General features: G+C 55.5%; 1 protein-coding gene and 1 long non-coding RNA gene across 3 annotated transcripts in view; both read left to right on the top strand.

The window, feature by feature from the left end:
- The window catches only part of STX2 (syntaxin 2), a 204110-nt gene that overhangs the window by 44408 nt on the left and 138209 nt on the right, over nt 1-21493 (top strand). The gene's annotated exons all lie outside the window — the stretch shown is intronic.
- LOC141371766 (uncharacterized) lies at nt 44-2560 on the top strand. The gene is made up of 3 exons (XR_012376983.1): nt 44-149; nt 403-615; nt 2368-2560. It is a non-coding gene; the product is annotated as an uncharacterized lncRNA (long non-coding RNA).

Below are 21493 nucleotides of genomic sequence, written 5' to 3'. Positions count from 1 at the left end.
CGTGAGGATGTGGCAACAGACTCTTCCCGTATCTTGGCCGAGAGGGGTTGTCACAGGGCCGTGGACGCGTGTGCCCACTGGACCGGGACCCCAGGCATGTGCCATGTGACGCCGAGCCATGCCGGGGGGCGCAGAGCTGGGGGCTGGAGGTGTGCAGCGGGATCCGTGCACGTGGGCAGATGGGGGCATCCTCCTCTGCAGCCCTTGCTTCATGGGTTCTTGGGAGACGCTTCTCTGGAGAAGAGTCGGGGACATCTGTGCTTCTGAGCTGTGCAGTGGGTGTCCGGACAGCGGTCTATGGGGGGAAGGGAGGGCGGGCTGCAAGCAGGCTGCAGGGGAGGGGTGGGCAGGGCCCCTGCTCTCCCCGCTCCCCCGCCCCAGCTCACTCCTGGTGCTTTGCAGACGGAGTTCTGGGTCCTTCCATGTGAGCTTCGGGTGAGGAAGCACAGCCCCTGATCCTCCGTCTGAACGCCCGTGTGGTTCGCTTCACCTGCTTCTTAGCTTGTGTTCTTCTGGCGGGAAACAGGGATATTCTGCCTCCTCCCCACCGACAAAGACGTAGGCATGCTCCCCCTTCCTTGTTTTCATGAAACAAGCAGCTCGTTGGCTCCACAGGTATGTAGAGGACCCCTGCGTGCGGGCCGCGTTCTGTGTGCTGGGCGCAGAGTGGTGAGCCATCCGGGGAAAGGGTCTGCGCCCACAGGGTCATCCTCTTGAGGAGTGGAGAGGTAGACGATGTAGGGTGCTGGGTGTGGCGGATGCCTCAGAGGCGGACAAGGGGCCTGAGTGTGGGCACCGTGTGCTGGCATGTGGGGTGGTCCGGGAGATCGGACTGGAAGGTGATACCCAGGTGGTGGCATGGAATAGGGGAGTGTGGGATCCATTTGGATGCTGGGGGAGGAGTTTCCAGGCTGCGGAGGCAGCACGTGCAAAGGCCCTGTGGCAGGAGGTGAATCAGAGACAATAGTGTGTGCACTGGGGGTGGGGGTGGGGAGCCCATCACTCAGCACCTTGTGGGCCTTCACAGGGACTCTGGCTCTCACTCTGACAGAAATGGGAGCGTGGAGGATCGTGTGTAAATGGTTGGTCCGGCTTTCCTGTGCTGAAGGCATGGTGCTGACTCCGGTGTTGAGGAGGTTACGGCAGTGCCCCCTTACAGACGACAGAAGGTCTGCGAGATCTCGATGCCATGTGGGGAGATCCTCAGATGCGCAGTGCTGGCCACGGGCCCGGGGTTCAGGGGCTCTGGTTCAGGGCACTTGCTAAGGCCGGGGCCCCCGCTGGGCAGCTCCTGGCAGTCACAGTGGCTGGCTGGAGCAGGACGTGTGGCCCGCGCCCTCCCACCTGCTGCCCCTCTCACTGGGAAGCAGGATCCCAGCTGGGTACAGAAGCTGTGTGGACGTCCCCCCCTGCTGGGGGCAGTGACCCGTGGGACCGACTGCGCCTCGGAGCTCCGTGGCCTGGCTCCCGGGAACACACATGACAGCACAGAATCGGACAGTCCCCGGTCCCCGGGGTTAGCAGCTGGGCCCTCTCCACGGACAGGCCGACGGCCCTTGGCCATGTGCACTGCCCCACGCCTGGGTTAGAGAGAGCCTGGTTCCCATACTGCACCTGCGGAAGGGATTGGAGGGAGGGAGGTCCCCGCCCGTGGAGGAAAACACAGGGACTGAGGCTCAGGGAGATCAAGAGCCAGGGAAGGGGGACTACAGGGGGACGGGGGAGCATGTCGTTGGGGCCGCGGGCTGGGTGGGCCCTAGTGAGGTTTCCAAGGGCCCGGGACCTGGGGTGTTAGGAAAGACCCATAAAGCGGTTGCCACGGCTTCTCCGCAGATCTACAGTTTCTCCAAAATAAAAAGTAGGTAATGAGTCAGATGCCCCAAAGCTTTTGTAAGAAGCCAGCCTGGAGGTGGTGGCCAAGTGCACCCCTGGGTGGCCGGCCCCAAGGGGCCGATTAATGTGTTTCTTCTTGAGGATTTTCCACGTTCTGTTCTGTAGAATTTCCTTTCAGAGGAAAGTTTGAGCAGCTCCTACCAAATGAGCACGACCCAAACCACCAGTGACACACCAGGGTCCCTGGCCTCTGCCACCTCGCTGGGGCGCATGGACTCATCTCTACCCCATGCAATGCCCGCGAGGCCCGAGAGTGGTCTGGACCCCTGGTCCGGCGTCCGGGCAGAGTGATGGACTACGGCCGCTCACCTGAACAGGGTGCACCGAGGGCCTTGTGACCTTCCCGGGGACACAGGATGCACGTCTGCGAACAGCAAGGGGATGACGTGCGGTGCCCCCAGGTCCCTGCCCAATATGCTCCTTTGTTTAAAATCCTGTTCACTTGCTCTTTTCATATTTTCCTGATTAATTAAGGTAAATGCATCTGTAGGAGAAAGAGAAAGAGACACAGACCTAAGAGAAATCCGAGCCAGATGCAATGTGTGGATGGTGTTGGGATCCTGGTTTGAACCAAACCCACTGGAGTATTTCTGAGATAACCAGACGAACTTGAATGCGGACTGGGTATTATTGGCTGATAGTAAGGAATCGCATGCTCTCATGTTCATAAAAGTCTGTGTCTGTTTTCAAAAAAGCATCCTGAATATTGTCTCCATCACGTTTTCAAAGAGCCCGAAGCAGACCAACTAGCAAGGGAGTATTTCATCTTGTTGGCGTCAGAAGGAGGGGGAGACTCTCAGCATTGGTCCGAGTGACACCCCGAGTGGTGCATTTGTGTTTGGGGTGAAGGAGGCCAGCAGGGGCTCGTGGGATGGGTGGTGGCTGAGTTGGGGAGGGGAGGGGTGAGGGTCAGAGCGTGTGGGGGGGGGACAGGTGTGCAGGCGGGCCCTGGTGAGGGTACTGGGGGGTTGTGGGGCATCCTCGTTAGGTTTGGGGGAAGGCATCCTAGACCAGGGAGGCAGGAAGGGCTGAGAAAGAAGGAGGCATCGTCTGGGAATTCGGGAGCGTGGAGGAAGAGGCTGGGTCGCCAGAGTCAAGGCCGGAGGTTAGGAATCAACTTTTACCTCCTGAAAAGTAGAGAAAGGAAGGGGACCGTCATCTGAAGGGAGCAGAAGGGTTTTGGCAGCCAAACGTTTTAAAAAAAAATAGTGGTAAAAGGGGCGCCTGGGTGGCTCAGTCGTTAAGCGTCTGCCTTCGGCTCAGGTCATGATCCCAGGGTCCTGGGATTGAGCCCCGCCTCGGGCTCCCTGCTCCGCGGGAAGCCTGCTTCTCCCTCTGCCCCTCCCCCTGCTTGTGTTCCCTCTCAAATAAAATCTCTAAAAAATAATAAAAATAACAATTGTGGTAAGATGAACACAAGACAAAACTCACCATTTTGATCATTTTTCAGTGCATGGTTCAGGGGCATTGAGCACATTCCGTTCCCCCACTGTCTTTGGGATTTCACAGCAGCCCAAGCTGAGTCTGTCCCCCCACCAGCGGCCCCCAGGCCCCGCACCTCCAGGCGGGACCCCGACACAGGCCCTGCAGCCCCCACGGTGAGGAGGTGCCGTCTGGCAGGGACCGCGTAGGCCTGGGGGACCCTCCGTTGACTCCAGACACAGGGGCCCCGGGAAAAACTCATACTTAGGTTCTGGCAGATTCATCAGGAAGAAATCGTAGACTTCCTTGCTTTGCGCAGTGGCACAGTTTTTAAAATATTCATCTCACATTAACTCCTGTTTACTTGTGATTTAAGAGAACAGACCCATCGTGGGCATTGTGTGTTCTCTGACTCCCCGCCACAGACCCTTTCATATCCAGCTATACCGCAAAACGAGGTTTCTGGGAGCCCCCGAGACGGCCGTCCAGTGGGACAGACACGGCCCGCTGTTTTAAGGGAGAGGCTCGCGTCCACAGCTCGACTCCCCTGGCTGGAGTGTGAGCGCGTGAAGGGGAGCCACGTTCTCCCTCCGCACCACACCCCTGCGGCCCATGTGGCGCACCCACCAAATGCCCAGCGGTGTCCCTCTGGGGTGGGGGGCTCCTGGTTCATTCCCGTGGTGGCCCGGGGGGGGGGGCGGCTCTCCGGGGGTTGGCTAGTGTGCGCGAGGAGCCAGCGGGGGGAGAGCCCCACTCTGGGTCTCGGCGCATGCACGTGTTCTGAGGCAGGTGGGGGCCTTGCCTGGGACCCCTTCGCAGACTATCAAAAACCTGTAGGAAGCGACACATTTATCTAAGAAAACCAGCAAGGATTCATGCCTTTATTCTTTTAAGCTAAGAATCTACATGTTTGGGTCTCAGATGTGTAGAGAGGATTGTCTTCTGTCACCTGGATGCTCACCCTTGTTCATTTCTAGATAGTATTTTCAGTTTTGATGTCCGGCTAACACAAGGGTCAGTAAGAGGGGTCCTTCCAAATACGCAGGAGGGGTTTGGTTTGCTTGTTTGGAGAAAACCCAGATCCAACAGGGGGTTAAGAGGACTTTTGAGTGGATGGAGATAAACACCATCATTCTGGTAGAAAGACAAATATCTTAGGAGCAATTTTTTTCCTCCCAGTTTTTGAAAATGTCGGCCATTGGTTCTCAAATTCATCTAGGTAGAATGAAAAGGAGGTTTCTGACGAAAAAACGCTAATAAGGAAAGACCTCCCATCAATAACATTGAAATGCTTTGTGACGTAGTAATAAAAACGGTTCAGCGTGGTGTCAAATCCGTGAAGACCAATGGCAGAGAATAGGAAGCGGTGAGGAAATCACTGGAACTTTCTAGCAGCGGTGTGATGACCTGTGGCCCGACCCCCCCGCGGCCGTCCCCTGTCCCGGGGCGCATCCGCTGGTCTGCGCAGGACCATCCGGTTCGCATCCTCGCTGCCCGAGTGCATCCCTGTACCTCAGTTTCCTTATCCGTGGGTCGGAGCTGATCGTGACGGCGGCTCGCGCCTCGCGGAGTGCGGCTGAATGCGCTCGTGGTAAGCGTTTGGGAGAGTCCTGCTGTAGTCATAGAAACAGTAAGCACCCGGCAAGGACTGTTTTCCACTCTACTCTGGGATTCTATCTGAGTTCCACAGACTTATTATTATTCTATATTTGTGTTTGTTGAGGGGAGGCTCACATAAATTAGACATTTTATTCACCGTTTAAAAGTGAGTTAGTCATTGGCACTCTGGGTTGACAGAGCTGTGCGGGGACCACGCCGGGCTCTCCAGGTGCCCCCGGGGGAACCCCGCGCCCCTCAGCTGTCATCGTGCCCCCGGCTGCCACTAACCTACCATCTCCGCGGGCTTGCCTGCTGCCGTGTGTCTTTCTGCACCGGCTTCCTTCACGGCCCATCCGTGGGGAGTGTGTGTTAGCGCTCCACCCCCTCTGGGGCCCCGTCGTAGGGATGGACCAGCACGGAGGGATCCCCAACCTCCCCAGGGGCGCCTCATTCCAGCCGGGAGTGAAAACACTTTCCGTGGAGTTGGTTGCACGGTCGCTTGCTGGGGTAGGAGCCTCAGTACCCGCCACAGCCTTTGGCCCTCCACCTGACGCCCTCTGGGCCTGCTGGCAGCTTCCTGCCCACCCGTCGGGGGCACCGCGTGGGCTTGGGCTGCCCTTGAGGGAGAGCCGTGACCGAGCGTTGGCTGGCTCCCCGCCCCAACCACCCCTGTGGCCACTCTCCTCCGGCCGTTGGATCAGGGCCTCCCCGGACTCCGCACCTGCTGCCCTCCGAGCCTGGAGGTCGGGAGCGGTCACGGCGGGTTCTTCCTCGGCCTTCGGGGCTGTGGCTTAAACGTCACGCCCTCCGACCACCCTCTTCCCTCCTGCCGGTCACCAGGGCCCGCGTCCCTGTCGGAAGCCCGTGGCCTCCCCTCCGGAGCGGAAGTCCACGAGCGAGGTAGGCGCTGCTTCTGCCCGGTCTGCCGTGCTGCCCCCAGGCCCGAGTGAGGGGCTTGCCGGGACCTGTCCGGGGCTGTGCTCCCCAAGGTCTGCGGCGGAGGGGCAGAAATAGTACCAAGGCTTCTCTGCCTTTCCTGGTTTCCCTGTCAGCGTCCGGGGACGCGGCGTCCTCCAGGCCTGCGCTTTGCCAGTGGGAAGCATCGCGCCACGTGTGGCTAGTAAAGTACAACAAATTAAAATGAAGTAAAAAACCCGGCTTCTGTGGCGGCCCACCGGACGCGGAACTCGACCCCCATCACGGCAGGTGCGGGGGCAGCACGGGGACCCCCAAGACAGGACGGACGCGGCCTCTGTTCACCTTCCTGTCCTCAGGCGACCCCGCTGCCCCGCGCGGCAGGGTCTCCGTGGCGGGTCCTGGGGCGCAGCGAGGAGCCGAGGCTGCGCAAAGGCGGGCTGCTGAGGCAGGTCCCCCGCCGCCCCCGCGCCTGGGAGACAGCGCCACCTGGTGGACCCTACTTGTGTCTGCAGTCAGCGCGGAGCGTCCGCTCTGTCCGGCCACCCAGCAGGCGGAGGGTGTTCAGCGGCCACCGCCCAGGCGCCGCGTGGATGGGCGGCGCAGGACATTCTTGCTCAGACGGACTTGCTTGCAGACGGACTCTGAACGGTCCAGGGGTGTCTCTGTCTTGCAGGGGAGGCGGGCAGGGAGGTGCACTGACCGCTCCAGAGCCCGCAGACCATCCGCGCACTCGTTCATTCACCAGATGATGACCGGACCCAGCTGGGGATGTGCCCCTGGCCCCCCTGGCCCCTTGACGGGCTGCTCTCTGCACAGACCCGGGAAGCACACTGTTCTCCTGGGGGTCAGAGCCGGGGGTTTCTGGGCCGGCAGGCAGAGTCAGGGTTTGCCCAGTCCACTTTCTGGGGCGGGACCAGCCCTTTAAGTCAAGGCGGCGCTCTGTGCGGGCAAGGGCAGCTGCTGGTGGCAGGACGAGTGAGGACAGTGAGCTCAGAGCCACCGGTGACGGTCGTCTTCTTGGAGGCGAGTGGGCCTGGCGGGGTTGGCGGGGACGGGCGGTGTCCTGCCCTCCTTCCTGCCAGGGTCAGGCAGGTGACGTTCCCAGCCGGCGAGAGGCGAGCAGGAGATGCCGGGCAGGCTGAGCTCCCAGTTTCCGGCCTGCGGGAAGCGAGGCAGCTTTCTTGGAGCCACAGAAATGGGGCCACGTGCTGGGGCTGGTGGGGCCGGGAGACGGGGCCCCAGGGCCTTGGTGAGTCCCCACGCTTGGCGCTGAGCTCGGGGCCCATTTCACAAGGGGAGAGTGGTGAGCCCGCTGGTTTCAGTCCCAGTTCACACGACCAGGCACCGTCCAAACCGATGCTTCCTCTCTCAGAGGATGAGGAGGGAGAGGTCGGGACAGCAGGTCATTTCTGGAAGGGCGGGTGGGGTAGGAGGAGCGAACGGGCCGGTATTTTGCAGCCAGTCGGTGTTGTGGGCTCACCTGTCCCCTAAAATGTGAAGTTCAAGGTCTAGCCCCTGTAGCTGCGCTTGAGACCTAGTTTGGGGGTGGCGCCTTTGCAGGGGAAGTTAGGGCTAGGTCACTGGGGTGAGCGGGTCCCGATCCAGTGACTCGTGTCTTCATGCGAGAAAGCACTCAGACCTGTCCATGCAGAGGACACACATGGGGAGCGGCCCCTGAGGCCGACGCAGAGACAGGAGTGATGCGTCCATACGCCCTGGGTCCACGGGCACCAGCAGCTGGAGAGGAGCCGGGGGTGGGCCCCATGTGGGAGCCTCTGGAGGAACAGGCCGGCCTACCCCTGACACGGGGCCGTGGGGGACGCTTCTCCGCTGTGTTCACTCTCCAGTTTGCACTGCGGCTCCGTGGACCGGAGGCGCCTGGGGATGCCAACGGGCAGCTGGAGTCCCCTCTGTTGTCTGGGGATCAAGCTACCCCGGGGCCTGCCCCCCAGGGCCTCCCTCATTTGCTCCATGTCGCTCAGGGCTCGGGGTTCTGTAGGCTAAACTCTGGGGTCAAAGGGCATGAGCCGAAGGAGGGAGTTTTTGGCTAGCATGACTGAGAGGTCAAAAGGTTAGCCCCGGCTTCGGCCTGGCTGGACCATAAGGCCCAGCTCCGTGCGGGGTCCAGGCCCCCAGTGCCCGCCCTGAGCCCTCCATGTTCTCCTGGGTCTCCTCCTGCTCAGCAGCTTCTCTGGGGCCCTGCCGCTCGGGGCTTGTGTCCCCATCTGTGTAGACGCTCACAGAGACCCCTCCTTTCCCAGACAGCACCAGCAAATTCTGGGGCCGACTCTCACGGGAAGACTTTGGGGGCACACGGGGTCCTGTGCTTGGTCTGGAGCTGGGGAGTGGGGTCAGCACACCCTGGTTCACGGATGGAGCGGGGCAGAAGCTGCTTCCCAAAGGAAAGAGGGACAGTGTATCCTGAAGACAGTTGGATGGGTACTGGGTGCAAGTTTGTGCACCCAGGTTCATGTGCTGAACCCCAACCCCACGTGTGATGGTGTTGGGAGGTGGAGGCTGGAGGAAGGGATGAGGTCATCAAGGTGGGGGATTAGTGCCCTCCTAAAACAGACCCCAGAGAGTTCCCTGCCCCAGGGCCACGCCAGGACCCAGTGAGCATGCAACCACAGCAACGCTATGCTCACCCCTTGTGACTCGGGAGCCGACCTCGCTCAGGGACGGCTGGGGCAGGGGCCACCTGGAGGCCTCGTCCCCCCCTGTTGGGAGGTTCCTGGTGGCCGTCGCTGGGACCTGGCTGGACTACATGTGCGTGGCCTCTCTGTGTGGCCTGGCTTCCACGGAGTGGGGGGGGGGTGGACCCCAACGTGAGTGTCTCGGGAGGACCGGGCAGGAGCTGTCCTTCTCGCTGACCAGGACAGTGTCACTTCTGCGTGGTCATCAGCCTGCCCGCGTTCGAGGGCCCGGAGCAGAGACCCACCTCGGATGGCAGCCGTGGGGACATCCTTGTAAGGAGACCCCAGGGGGCACGGCCAGTGGTGTAGACAGGATCTGTCTGGAGTGCTGGGTGCTGGTGGTGCCCAGGACCCCACGTGGCCAGCTCTCTCCAGCAGCATCCATGACCCTTGCTGGGAAATGCCCGTGGGGGTAAATGGTGCCCTGGCCGCGAAAACTTATGTCCAAGTACTAAGCCGCTGGACCCGTGAGTGTGACCTTCTTTGGGGGTAGGGTCTTTGCAGACGTGATCACGTCAAGATGAGGTGCTAACCAGTGGCTGGTGGCCTCCTAGGAAGGGGCTTTGCCGAGATCGTCACATTGGGATGAAGGCTCTGTTAAGGGGGGGAGGCAGAAAGGACAGTGGTTCTGCACGGACCACGGAGCCCAGGGGCCCCCAGGGGTGGCGGGAGCAGGGGAGGGTTCCCTCCCACTCCCTCCTGGGTTTTGGACTTCCAGCCTCCTGAACCTTGGGAGAACACGCTCCGTCTTGAGCCACCTGCTCTGTGGTGCTTGGTCAGTTAGCCCGGCGAACAAGGGCAGCGCCTACGCTTTTCCGAACGCTGCAGTCCTCTGAAGAGCTTTCCATAGCGCCTCCTTGCTCCCAGGGCTCTGAATCCCTCGTGGGGTGTCGGGGCCCCCCAAGGACGCCGGGCCACGTCCCACTCCCTGACGCCGTTGCTGTCCCCGCACACACGGGGGCCCTGCAGCTGTCCAGCCCCCCGTCTCCTGACTTCAGATCCCGCCGCCTGGGGGGCCCTTGGTGCTCGCACCGTGCACGAATCCCGTGGTCCCTTCAGCACTCAGTATTGTGGTTATGTCTCCCTGAGATGCACTGGTCCTGTTTTTTCCAACATCGAGAAGACCAACTGATACGTATTCGTTGTGGAGAAGTCCCTGTACGTAAGCAGCCGTAGGTCTAAAACCCTTCTGCCCTGAGTCAGGGATTGTTGACTATCTTCGCAGACCTTTTAGAAAAGTAATTGGATCACGTTGTATGTAGTACATGTAACTTCAACGCGCATCTACTGTGAAACCGATCTACAAAATCTACAAAACAGGAGGTTACAGTATCGCATGGCATGGGTTCGCGGAGTGTCCTCAGGCTGCTCCGTTCTTCCTCCCTCCTTCCCTCCTCCCTCCCTCCCTCCCTCCTTCCCTTCTTGGAAATAGTACTGCAAAAACAAACAAACAAAAAAAACCCACCATTTTTTCTTCAGGACATCGTGAAGATGTTTGGCGTGCTGCCAGCGTGCTGTTAAGAAACTTGTAAAATCATGTATCCCCTCCTCGAGGCTCTGGCCCCGTTGATGCCTGTTTGTATGTCTTTCTTTCTTTTTTTGCCTTTCTTAATTGTTGATGTATGTCCTTTGTTTCTGTTGGGTGTTTTTGTTGTTGTTAGCGACTCCTTGTATGTTAAGGATTTCTGTTCTCAACTCCTCTGTTTGATCCCAGCACCTGAAATGATGGTCTAACCACAGCTCTAAGAACTTAGGAATTCTGTATGCCGGACACCCTCCTAATGGCTTCGTCCCCCTGAGAGCCACGGGAGACAGGTGCTGTCTTCCTCCTCCCCATCCTACAGGCGGGCAACTTGGGGACAGTGAGGCCTAGCTCCTCGCCTCGTGTTTCTGGGTTTGGAGGTGGCAGAGCTGGGACCCCAAGCCCAAGCCCTTGGCGTGCACACCTGCGTTCTCGAGCACAGCACACCCCCGCCATGCTGAGCTGTTCTCAGACATGTCTCCTGTGCACAATGAACGCGTGTGTTTGTCTGTGCCCCCCAGCCGGCAGCAGCCTCACGGCCGGCCTCCGTGAGGACACCTTTGCCGGAGCGTCCCCTTCCGAGTGGGCAAAGCCAGGCCCTGGCCCCTCCCGGCTCTGCTGGGAAAACCCAGGTACAGTTTCCTTTTATGTCGATGGTTCTCACGTGTGGTTCCTGGACCAACTGCATCAGTGTCACCTGGGAGTGCATCAGAAATGCAGATCCCGGGGCGCCTGGCGGCTCAGTCGGTTGAGCGTCTGACTCTTGATTTTGGCTCAGGTCGTGATACGGGGTTGCAGGATCGAGCCCTGTGTTGGGCTCCGTGCTGGGCGTGGAGTCTGCTTGAGATTCTGTTTTCCCCGGTACTCCTCCCTCCATGCGTTCTCTCTCTCTCAAAATAAATAAATAAATCTTAAAAAAAAAAAAAAAAAGAAATGCAGATCCCTGGTCCCACTCCGGACCCACTGACCCAGAGAGGGGACAGGTCAGCAACACGTGTCCCGTCCAGAATGCAGGTGATTCTGACGTGGGTCGAAGTTCAAGAGCTCCTGGTCTGTGTCAGCTCTGTCTTGGCCAGGCCGTCACTGAGTTCACTGTCCCCAGATCAAGCAAAACTCGCAGACGGGCACACATAGCCCAGGTTGGTCACCTTTGTGTCCCTGTGTCTACTAAGAAATGAGATGGGGTAACCACCCACCCAAAAAGTGCACACTGTGAGTTGGGGGGAGGCTCCCCAGAAGACAAGCTGTTACGGGGTGGGGGGCATGTGTGCTCTGGAGGGGATGTCGAGAGGTGTCCAGTATCAGGAGCTCGGAGCCCGGCAGGGGGCAGCTTCCCGAGCAAGGCCCCACCTCGGAGAGGCCCACGCTGGTTCTTCCAAGCACTGCTGTCACTCCGCCGTGTCCTGGCCCGGCCGTGACCGCGTGACCACGCCCCACAGACACTTCCCTGGAGACTTGGCCAAAGGTGTTGAGACCACGGTCCTCCTACCTGATTTGGGGCTGGGTTACTGTACACGTCAGTAGCGTGGGACCTACTTTTGTCCACGGAAATGAGTACTGTTACTGGTGAATGAGGCAGGAATAATTAAACAAAAAGCTTTCAGAGTCACTGCATATGGTATTTAAATAACCTTCGGCTGAAGCCAACTTTTAAAACCAGTTTCCTTGGAGGATGAGGTGGAGCGTTAAGTGGGGGGAGCAGAGCCTAGAGCAGGCGCTGGAAGGAAGCCGGGCAAGGCTCACGTCCGAGTGGGCAGTAGCCTTCGGATGCTGAGATCTGGCTACATGTAACAAGCCACTGCTGGTGGATTTCTTGCACCGTATATTGGACTTTTTTAAACTCAATATATATCTGTTAGAAGAACTAAAGGGATGTGTGTTTTCTCTTTTTTTTTCTTCAAATATATGGTGCTCTAGGGTTGTTCTGCCTCCCAATTTTGATAGACATGTGAGTATGGGAAACGTTTCATTTTATTCCAACCTGATGATAAATAAAACAGGCAGGCAATGGTTAGTGCCCAACCTCAGTGATGGGGAGGCAGCAGGGAGCGGTGTAGATTCGAGGGGGGGCAAATGCAAGCCCCATCTGAAGATGCAGCTGCTTCCCAACCCCAGCTCCAGCTCGCACTGCCAACCAGCAACGTGGGGTCAGATCCCAGCACCTCTGAGTTTTCAGAAGCTGGACATCTGGATCTCAACGTGAGCTTTCCTTGTTGCAACCGATTTAAGTTTTCAGAAAACTCCCTTATGTGGGTCACAGGTGGGGCAGACTGGGGGGTAACCTCTGAATGGTGCCCAGGACAGGGAGAGTCCAGACAGGAGCATCTGTCCATGGGAGTCGGGAGGCAGGGCTGCTGGTGGGAATGTGAAATGGGGTGGCCACTTTGGAGGACAGTTTGGCCCATTTCTTAAAAAGGTAAACATGGTCTTATCTGACCCAGAATTTACTCCTAGATATTTACCCAAGGGGAGTGAAAATGTACATCCACAGAAAGACCTGGATACGAATCTTTGTGGCAGCATTTTCCATAGGAGCCCCAGACCGGAGACAACCCACATGCCCATGGAAGGGGAAGGGGCTACAGGAGACGGGGTCCCTCCACACAATGAGACACCACCCACCAGCGGCGGGGGGAATGGACCCCCGGGCCACGCTCAGCAAGTGAAGGGAGCTGCTGACCGCAGGATTTTGTTCACACCAGGTTTCTAAGACAGGCAAAGCGACCGAGGCCCCACGCAGATCAGTGGTTGCCTGAGGCTGGGGGTGGGGACTGGCTGCAGGTGGGTTGGGGCTTTCAGGGATGAGGCAGGGGCTGGGGAGCTGGGCTCTACCTTTACAGCAGGTGAATTGCATGGTGTGTAGATCACACCTCCATGGATTGTGTTCAAGCAGCCACGGTCGTCCCTTCATGCAGGACTTCGGAGTATGCATGGTCCTGAGGCCGCCTTCCAGACTTTTCTTGGCATTTCCTTGTGGCCTGCAGAGCACCAGATGGGCAGCAGAGGGCGCTGCGCCACAGCCCCTGGGTCCAGGCTTAACGCCCAGCGGTGGAATGTCCTTGGCGTTTTTGTCCTTGGCAACTGTTTTCTTAAAAAACATGGGGGTCAATAGAATCTGTGTCAATCAAATCCCATTTTCTCGCTGACCTGTGTGACCCTTTAAGAGCTGTTTATCACTGTTTCTGAAGGCGGGGCCCCTCCGAACTTTCGGAGTCTGAGCCAGCAGTACATGAATAATTCACAAACAATGGTTACCTGTAGGGCAGCCCTGCGTGAAGCATCCCTACTGGGAACGCTTTTGTCAACCGGAGACCATTCAGGCCCTGAAAAGGATCCCCGACAGCGGAGACTCGGGTCAATAGGTGGGATAAAAGGCTGGGTCTGGGTTTTACTAAGCAAGGCCTCCTGAGAAGGTGGCTTTGGGGAGTTTCCCACAATGCTTAGTGGAGTCCAGTAATCCCGCTGGAGATGGGGAGGGCGGGGCCCGGAGGAGAGGCGTATATAGGTGACCGCAGCAGGAGCAGATGATATAGAAGCCCAGTGGGAGTCTGAGCCACTCTGGAATTCCCGAGATTAAAAACACAAAAACAAACCACCTGTGCCACATAAATTTACTCGACGTCCCCGACAGCCGCCCGGTTAATAATCCTCGCTCCATAAGCGGCCCGCCGCATGGTGAAGAGCATGAACTTGCTTCTTCCGAGGTTCCGGCGGGATGGGGCAGGTGCGGCCGTGTGGAAGGAAGATGGGCTCGTCTCCTTGCGGGCCCCCGGGGCTGCGGCAGCGTGAACGGCACAGCGCAGGGTCCTAGTGGATCCCTGCAGACCGTGGCGGGCCGTGGTGTGGCCCTTGTCAGGGGGGCAGGATGCAGCTGTCAGGGGAGCGGTGTGGCTGGATCACCCTGAGAGGCTGTCCTGCTGGAAGAAGCCAATTTATAAAGGGCCAGGCCCCCTGACGTTCGGAATCAGCAAAGAAATGAAATATAGGGCATCAAAGCGGCTTCCCCCTCAACCGTCTTGATGGCAATTTTGAAACATAAGAAACACCTGAAAGAATCATAAGGCACAGATACGCCGCCCTTTAGGTGTTGCAATGAGTACTTTGCTATATTTGTTTTCGCATAGATTTACCCACCTGGCCATCCCACTGTCTGTGAATTCTTCATCTTATTACTATTATTTTTAGTCAAAAGCAGCTTCTCAGACTCTAAAATGCCCCACAATTGAAAGCTGCTGGCTCGTGTTAGCATCCTAAAATCTTTCCGCTCCACTGGGTCAAGTTTGGATCCCATTTTCCTCACGTGGGTGGGCGGGTGTGCGCGAGCCGCAGAAGGGAGCAGTCCTAGGTCCCCGGGATGCAGGAGACCCGGTGGTGGGGCCGGCACAGGGAAATGTCCTGTGACCCGAAGTTGCTCGCAAGTAAACGACATGGTTTCCGCATTGCCAGCGTGGGGCAGGCAGACAAAACCAGCCCCGCTGAGCCGGCTGTCCAGAGCGCACGGCCCTCGCTCGCTCCTGGGGGACACCGGGAGGGCGAACGTTCTGCCAGCACTCCGTGAGGCCCTGACCTCAGGGCTTTGCACGCACAGACCCCTCTCAGACTCATGCACACCCGTGAGGCACCCATTCTCCCGTTTTACAGATGAGGAGACTGAGGCACGGATTGTTCCGGTGGCTTGCCCGAGGCTGCATGCCTGGTCAGTGGCTGGTTTGCACAAGGCACCTGCACAGATGGAAGCAAACAGCTACGAGTTTTAAAGCTGGCGATGCCAAATGTCGGTGTGGATGTGAGGCGGAGGCTCTGCTCTCGGGATGCAAGTCGATGCGCCCTGAAAGGCAGTTTGGCCACAAAAGCCACAGAAATGCCGGTGTCAGTTGGCTCAGTGGGGCCAACTTCACATCCAAGGATGTTCACTGTGGACTTACTGATGTTCCGGAATGTTTCTGTAAGGACCGTGTTCAAACACTGGGATTCAAAAGAAAACTTGTGGGCGCCTGGGTGGCTCAGATGGTTAAGCGTCTGCCTTTGGCTCAGGTCATGATCCCAGGGTCCTGGGATCGAGTCCCGCATCGGGCTCCTTGCTCAGCGGGGAGTCTGCTTCTCCCTCTCCCTCTGCCGCTCCCCCTGCTTGTGCTCTCTGTCTCTCTCGCAAATGAATAAATAAAATCTTAAAAAAAAAAAAAGAAAAGAAAAGCTTGTATCCTGGGGAAGTGTTGAGTAGCACAGATCTGGTTACAAACCAGACTCCAGGAGAAACAAAGTAACGATAGTCTTCCTCTAATGTTATATGTGTATAGAAAATGCGTATAATGAATTGAGTATGTGTAGACTACACAAAATAATCATATACATAATAGAATAAACTGGAAAGGTATGTACCAAGAATATGAACAGTAATTATTTCCAAGTGGGGCTCTCCGGGGGGAGGAGGTTATAGTTGCTGTTTCTCTTTGGGCTTGTTGGTATTTCCCACAGTGGGTGTGTGTTAATGGACCAGCTTAGGAATCAGACACTGTCCCTCCGCTCCCAGAATTGAGGTAAAAGGGAATGCAAACAGATCAGTGTAAACTTTTTTTCTTATTTCTGAGTGCAAGGAGGCTTTGCAGGGGGGAGGGAATCAGCAGGTGGCACTAGAGGGTAGTGATCCTCTCAAGCTGTGGGCCTCGTGGGGGCGGCTGGGTGGGTGGGCGGGTGTGCGAGAGCCGCAGAAGGGAGCAGTCCCAGGTCCCCGGGATGCAGGAGACTCGGTGGTGGGGCCCGCACAGGGAAATGCCGAGCTAGGCAAGGACAAGGTGCTACCGTCAAGCGCACCTGGGTGCACCTAAGGCTTTATAAACCCCTGCCCTTAAAAATGGGATAATCTCAGACCCGTGTGACCCAGTGAAGAGGGAAATCCAGATGAGACGGAGAAGTGGTTGGTGGAGATAAACAGTAGACAGCTTTTTTTTTTTTTTAAAGATTTTATTCATTTATTTGAGAGAGAGAGTGAGAGAAAGTGCATGAGAGGGGGTAGGGGGTAGCGTCAGAGGGAGAAGCAGACTCCCCACTGAGCAGGGAGTCCAATATGGGACTCGATCCCGGGACTCCAGGATCATGACCTGAGCCGAAGGCAGTCGCCCAACCAACTAAGCCACCCAGGCGCCCATTTCTCAGACATGTATTTAATAAGAAAATGTAAATTTTGGATCCCTAAATAACATGTTAAGCAAAATAAGCGTACATAGTCTCAAAATACACTCACAATGCCATTGGCAAAACCTCAAAATTGTGTGTTGGTGTTTTGGAAAGGCTGCCTTGTGTCCGCAAAAGGGCTGAGCACCTCAGATACCCCAGAGATACTGCTTCCAAACCAACAGTTACAATGATGACGGGAAGCATCTGATCGTCAGGAGGGACGTTTTATGACTTTCTAGCTACGAACATGACAGTCTGTTGCACGTATGTGGGAGTTCTGTTGATTCTTAGTTATGTTGTGGGAACTTGGTTGGGGCATCTGGGTTGGCATGGAGCATATCCTGGCTTTTCCCATGTTAAATAATAGGAACGAGGTCTTGGCGGGGGGCAATTTCACAAAGAGCTTCCGACTTCCAGGAAGGGATTGTTGAGACACTGAGTGAAACCCACCTGTGCAGAGAAGTGGCCCATATGATAGAGTTGAAAAACTTCACAAATTCGTGAGTCCCTGACCCCAAATAAAGGACACGAGACAAGAGGAGTGTTTTGGAGGTGGTCCATCCAAGTTTAGGGAAGGACCAGACCACCCGCGAGGCTGAGGCGTCACTGCAGACCCGTGACGTGCGTGTGCGGCAAATCGGCGAACAGCACGTTGCCATGTCAGCTCCCATTTGTGGACACATGTCGGTGATACACACCGATATTTAGCTTATGAAAGTATAATGGTCAGGCCTTGGGGAAATCACTATGTGGAGCTCAGAATCTCTAGCATTACCATATAATGACCTTCTGCTTCTCACAGGCAGATGGAAGCAGGAAGCACCGAGTAGGGCAGCTGTTCGAGCACAGATTGAGAGCTTCTTCGCCCCCTTCCCTGAACGGGCAGTGCATCTTCGGGAGGGGAAGGGGCCAGTTCGGGGCTGCCGCATGGCCAACAGTCACAGATTGGATCAGCTTTCAGATCAGGGGTGTGGAGGTCGGCCGAAGGTCAGAGGTGCAGGCGGGCTGCCCAGGGTTGGCTCTGCCTCACGCTCGGGGCCCAGGGAGGGTCTCAGTCCCCTGTCTCACTCTGGAGTATGGGCTGAAGGCAAGGCTGCTATCAAGGGCATGGTTCTGTGATGATGGCACAGAGGATGCAGAAGAGGAAGCTCAGCTGTGTGAACACCTTTCACGCATCTGATCCAGTTTACCCCTGAAGCTGCAAGGATGACCATCAGGGAAGCCCGCTGCCCCGGGGTCCCCAGGATCTCTTGGCGAGGTCTGTGCCCATAACCCCACCCAGCCTCCAGCCCTCTGCTGGCGATGCCTGTCCCTTTGATGTTGTAGGAGCCTCTGGGCAATGATCCCTCCTCCACCTGATAACACCAGTCGTTTTTCTACTTTTACCAAAATTTAGCCGTTCTGTGTACCATTCCTCCATGGTCAGCTCTGTGCCTTATTTGATAAAAGCACTAGATAGTTCCTGAGATCTTTCTCCTATATCTAGAGAAATTTCCAATTATTTGGGTTTTGGGGATCATAATAACTTAACCCAGATGAATACCCTTCAGCGGTAGAATTTTTGACCTGCAAGAAATATGAATGAGACATATTTGCACCAACGTTTCATTGTGGGGCTTTCCCCAGTGCCCCATTGCACTTGGTTGTTTCTGCTCCAAGGAGTCCGTGGGCTTCTGTCCCAGTCTCGTGTGTTTTGGTCACTCTTGTTCCCAGATCACGCACAAGGCTCTAGCATGAGCAGCAAGCACTGCTTTGACCCTTTTCAGTGCCCCATATTGAGTTAGGCTGGAGAGACTCTGCTTCTGGAAGTAGTCTTCCTTTTTTGGACCCGTGTTGACAAGTGAACCTCATGCACAGCTTCTTGGTTGATAGTAACGTTGACTATTCCCCACAGAGCCCTGGGCTCATGACTTTCCTGAGTGTGATCCTTATTACAACCTATCAGCTGGCTGGACAAACAGACCAGGCGGTGAGCCGCCAGCAAAGTGAGAAGGGTGTGGGTGAGCAGCTGAGCAGTCAAGGGAAGGTGGGCTGGAGCAGCTCATCCTTTATTTATCAACGTAATGGGAATCCTTGCCAGAGTTTTAAATATACGTTATGCTAGGGTTGCATCTTAAATATATCTGCAGCATATTAATAATTAAACAGAAGTGGGAAATGTTTGGGTTGGGGACAGAAAGTAGGAATCATCAGCTTTATGCAGAGAACCCACCCAATGGGAGTTCTGCCTGAATGAGGACTTAAGAATTACTCCATAGTTTAACTGAAAGTTACCTCCTTGTGAGAGGGAGAACGGGACAGGAAATAGGAGAAAGAGGGATAATGCTAACTTCATCTGCTCCCCTCATCAGGAAAGCAAAAAGACTTCCCAGAACTCCTCCTTCCCGACACCCATCAGGTGTCTGCTTACAGCTCATTGGCCAGGAGAGTAGAACTCAGCTTCCTCCAGCTCCAACAGAGTCTTGATACATTGCCACCCTCGATCAATAACCTGCTTATGTAGAAAAAAGGGATGAATGCACATCAGAAAGGATTAGCAGCACATGCCACACTAGCCAAATTTTGCACACCACTCAGCATCTCCCTTTGTTTATTTTAAGAGAGCTACTTACCCTGCGATCCCTGAACAGCACACTCCTCAAGGCTACTTCCCGCCAAACCCAAGGTCCCATGTTCCACCGAGAAGCCCAGCCCTGCAGCAGGTGCCCAGGGATGCTGGGCTGGATGGGCACCCAGGAATCAGCACTGGGGATGGAGTGAGAGCCCAAGGGCCCACTCGTGTGTCTCGGGGTGAGTCCTCTTTTGCATGATTGTCCTCCTTGGGGGTGATTTGGGGATTTTTCTACTTTTTTACTAAAATTTTCTACTCTTCTACTTTGGCATTTAAAAAAAGTTTTATTTTGGGGGCATCTGGGTGGCTCAGTGAGTTGAGCGTCCGACTCTGGAGATCGAGCCCTGGGTCGGGCTCCATGCTGAGCACAGAGTCTGCTTGAAATGCTCTCTCTCCCTCTGCCCCTCGTGCCACTCATGCTCTCTCTCTCTCTCTCAATAAAAAAAAAATCTTTAAAAAACTTTTATTATCATATGACTTAACACGCGCAGCAAGAACAGCATAAAGAACTCCTTTATGGTCTTTAACCAGGTTCATCTAGTGTTATAAATTGCCCCAATTTCTTTATCATTTTACCGACCCACCGAGTCTATTGTGGATCTGTCCACGCACAGGGAGAGAGGAGGAGGGAGACACTTGCCCCTAGAACCATCTATTGGGAAGTAAATTGCAGCTAGGTTGCCCTTTTATCCCTAAATATTTATTTTTTTTAGAACAAAGACATCTTCTTACAGAATCCCAGTACAGTGATCAAAATCTGAAAATTTAACACTGATGAAAAGAATCTTACCTAATCTGCAGGCCCCATCCCAATTTTACTGATGGCCCAATAACGTCCTGCTTAGCTACTTTTTTCCTGGTCCAGCGCCGACCCAGGTTTCCGTATCTCTTCACTCTTCCATCCTGAATGGACCCCAGCCCCTCCTTGTCTTGTGGGACCTTGACGTGTGCGAGGAGTACACACGTCAGTCATTTTGCAGGCTGTCCCTTGGTTTGGGTTTTGCCCGATGTCTCCTCAGAGTGGATTGGGTTATGCATTTTTGGTGTGGTTACTGCAGCGGTGATGTGAATTCTCTTCAGGGCATCACGCCAGGAGGCACGTGGTTTTGGTCAATCCTGCTTCTGGGGATGTTTGGCTTCCTGGTGAAGGTAGTGCCTGCCAGAGGTTTTCCACTCTCAGGTTACTATTTTGCCCTTTGTGAGTAGGAAGTGACTTGTGGGGAGAAAACTTTGAAGCTATGTAAATATCTTGTGTCTCATCCATCTCTCAGGAGCACATGGGTAGGGATAGCTGATCAAAACATTTGGAAACTTTTGACCAGGGAATGGCAAACTTTTCCTTTTTCTTTTTTTTCTTTTTTCTTTTCTTGAGTAGGCTCCATGCCCAAGATGGGGCTTGAACCCACCACCCTGAGATCAAGAGTCATGCACTCTACCTACTGAGCCACCCAGGTGCCCCAAACTTTTTCTGTAAAGGGTCAAAGTGCAAATATTTTAGTCTCTGTTGGCTATATAGTCTCTGTTGAGACTCTAAAGCTTTGCCATTAGAGCATGGAAGCAACCACAGACATATGTAAACAAATGGGTGTGGTAACGTTCCAATAAAACTTTATTTACAAAAACAAGTGGTGGGCCAGATTTAGCCCATGGGCCATGGTTTGTCGACCTGCCCCTTATACCACTGTCAGCTGGTCTACCTCTAAAAGCCAGGAATTTCCCCTTGTGGGTGATTTTCAGACTCTTATAGGGTCTGACTTAGAAGTTTTAGGGTCTTAATTCTCCACGCGTAGATTTTTTTCAAAGGATGAATCACATTATGCCGCAGGTTGTTGTATAATTTTGAAGGTGATGTGACAGCAACTGAGGCCAGAATGGCCCACTCCCATTGAGCTCTGTCTAGAGGTTTCCCCTAGAGACTGTCAAGAAGGACCCCAAAAAGGCACCAAACATGGATTTTGTTTGGTTTGCACAGTTTGGGATTAATCTGAGTTATTTGGGCTGGGGCTTGAACTCTGCCGGTTGCTACAGGCCACTCTCTTCCTTCCCGCTTACACTGCCCTCCTTCCCACGTTGATGAGTTCTGCTTGACCCTGAAAGCATGTGTATTTTCCACCCTTTTGTGAGATCTTGACGAGTAGGGGGTCACTTTCTAGAATTCCTCCCATCTCTTGTAGTCCTAGAATGCTAAATCCCAGATGGAAAATTAACCCAACCAGGATGTTTATATTTGGTGCCCCAATTAGCCACATTCCAAGAAAAGAACCTTTGTCACTCTCTGGGGAATCTGCTGGCTTGGGAAGGATGTAGTTATGAACTTAATCTGTTTAGCTCTGTTTGGTTCTGCAAAGTGGGTGGTATGACCTGCAGCGCAGGCCGGCTCTGGATCCCAGTGCTGTGCTGGTGGCGGGTCTGGGTGGTTCAAGAGCCCAGCCTTCCAATTCTAGCTTGTTTGGGGACGGGCACCAGAAAGAAGGCAGCTGACGGGAAGGAGTGTGATCAACCTTCTGTTGGTTTATTTCCCAGGGAGGCAGGTTTGGGGGGCACTTTGGCACCATGGAACTGGCCTGAGGTTACCCTCCCTCTGTGGTGATGTCCGCCAGACAGGTTCTGCTAAGAGTGGTGTTCTACTCCGGGGTCTCCAGGGGAAGAAGCGGGTGCCGC

This window comes from Callorhinus ursinus, unplaced genomic scaffold (assembly GCF_003265705.2).
Source record: "Callorhinus ursinus isolate GAN/ISIS: 27379988/994484 unplaced genomic scaffold, GSC_fseal_2.0 scaffold97, whole genome shotgun sequence".
NCBI classification, from domain to species: Eukaryota; Metazoa; Chordata; class Mammalia; order Carnivora; family Otariidae; genus Callorhinus; species Callorhinus ursinus.
Note: the sequence above shows the minus strand (reverse complement) of the source record. Positions and strands in the feature narration are given on the sequence as shown.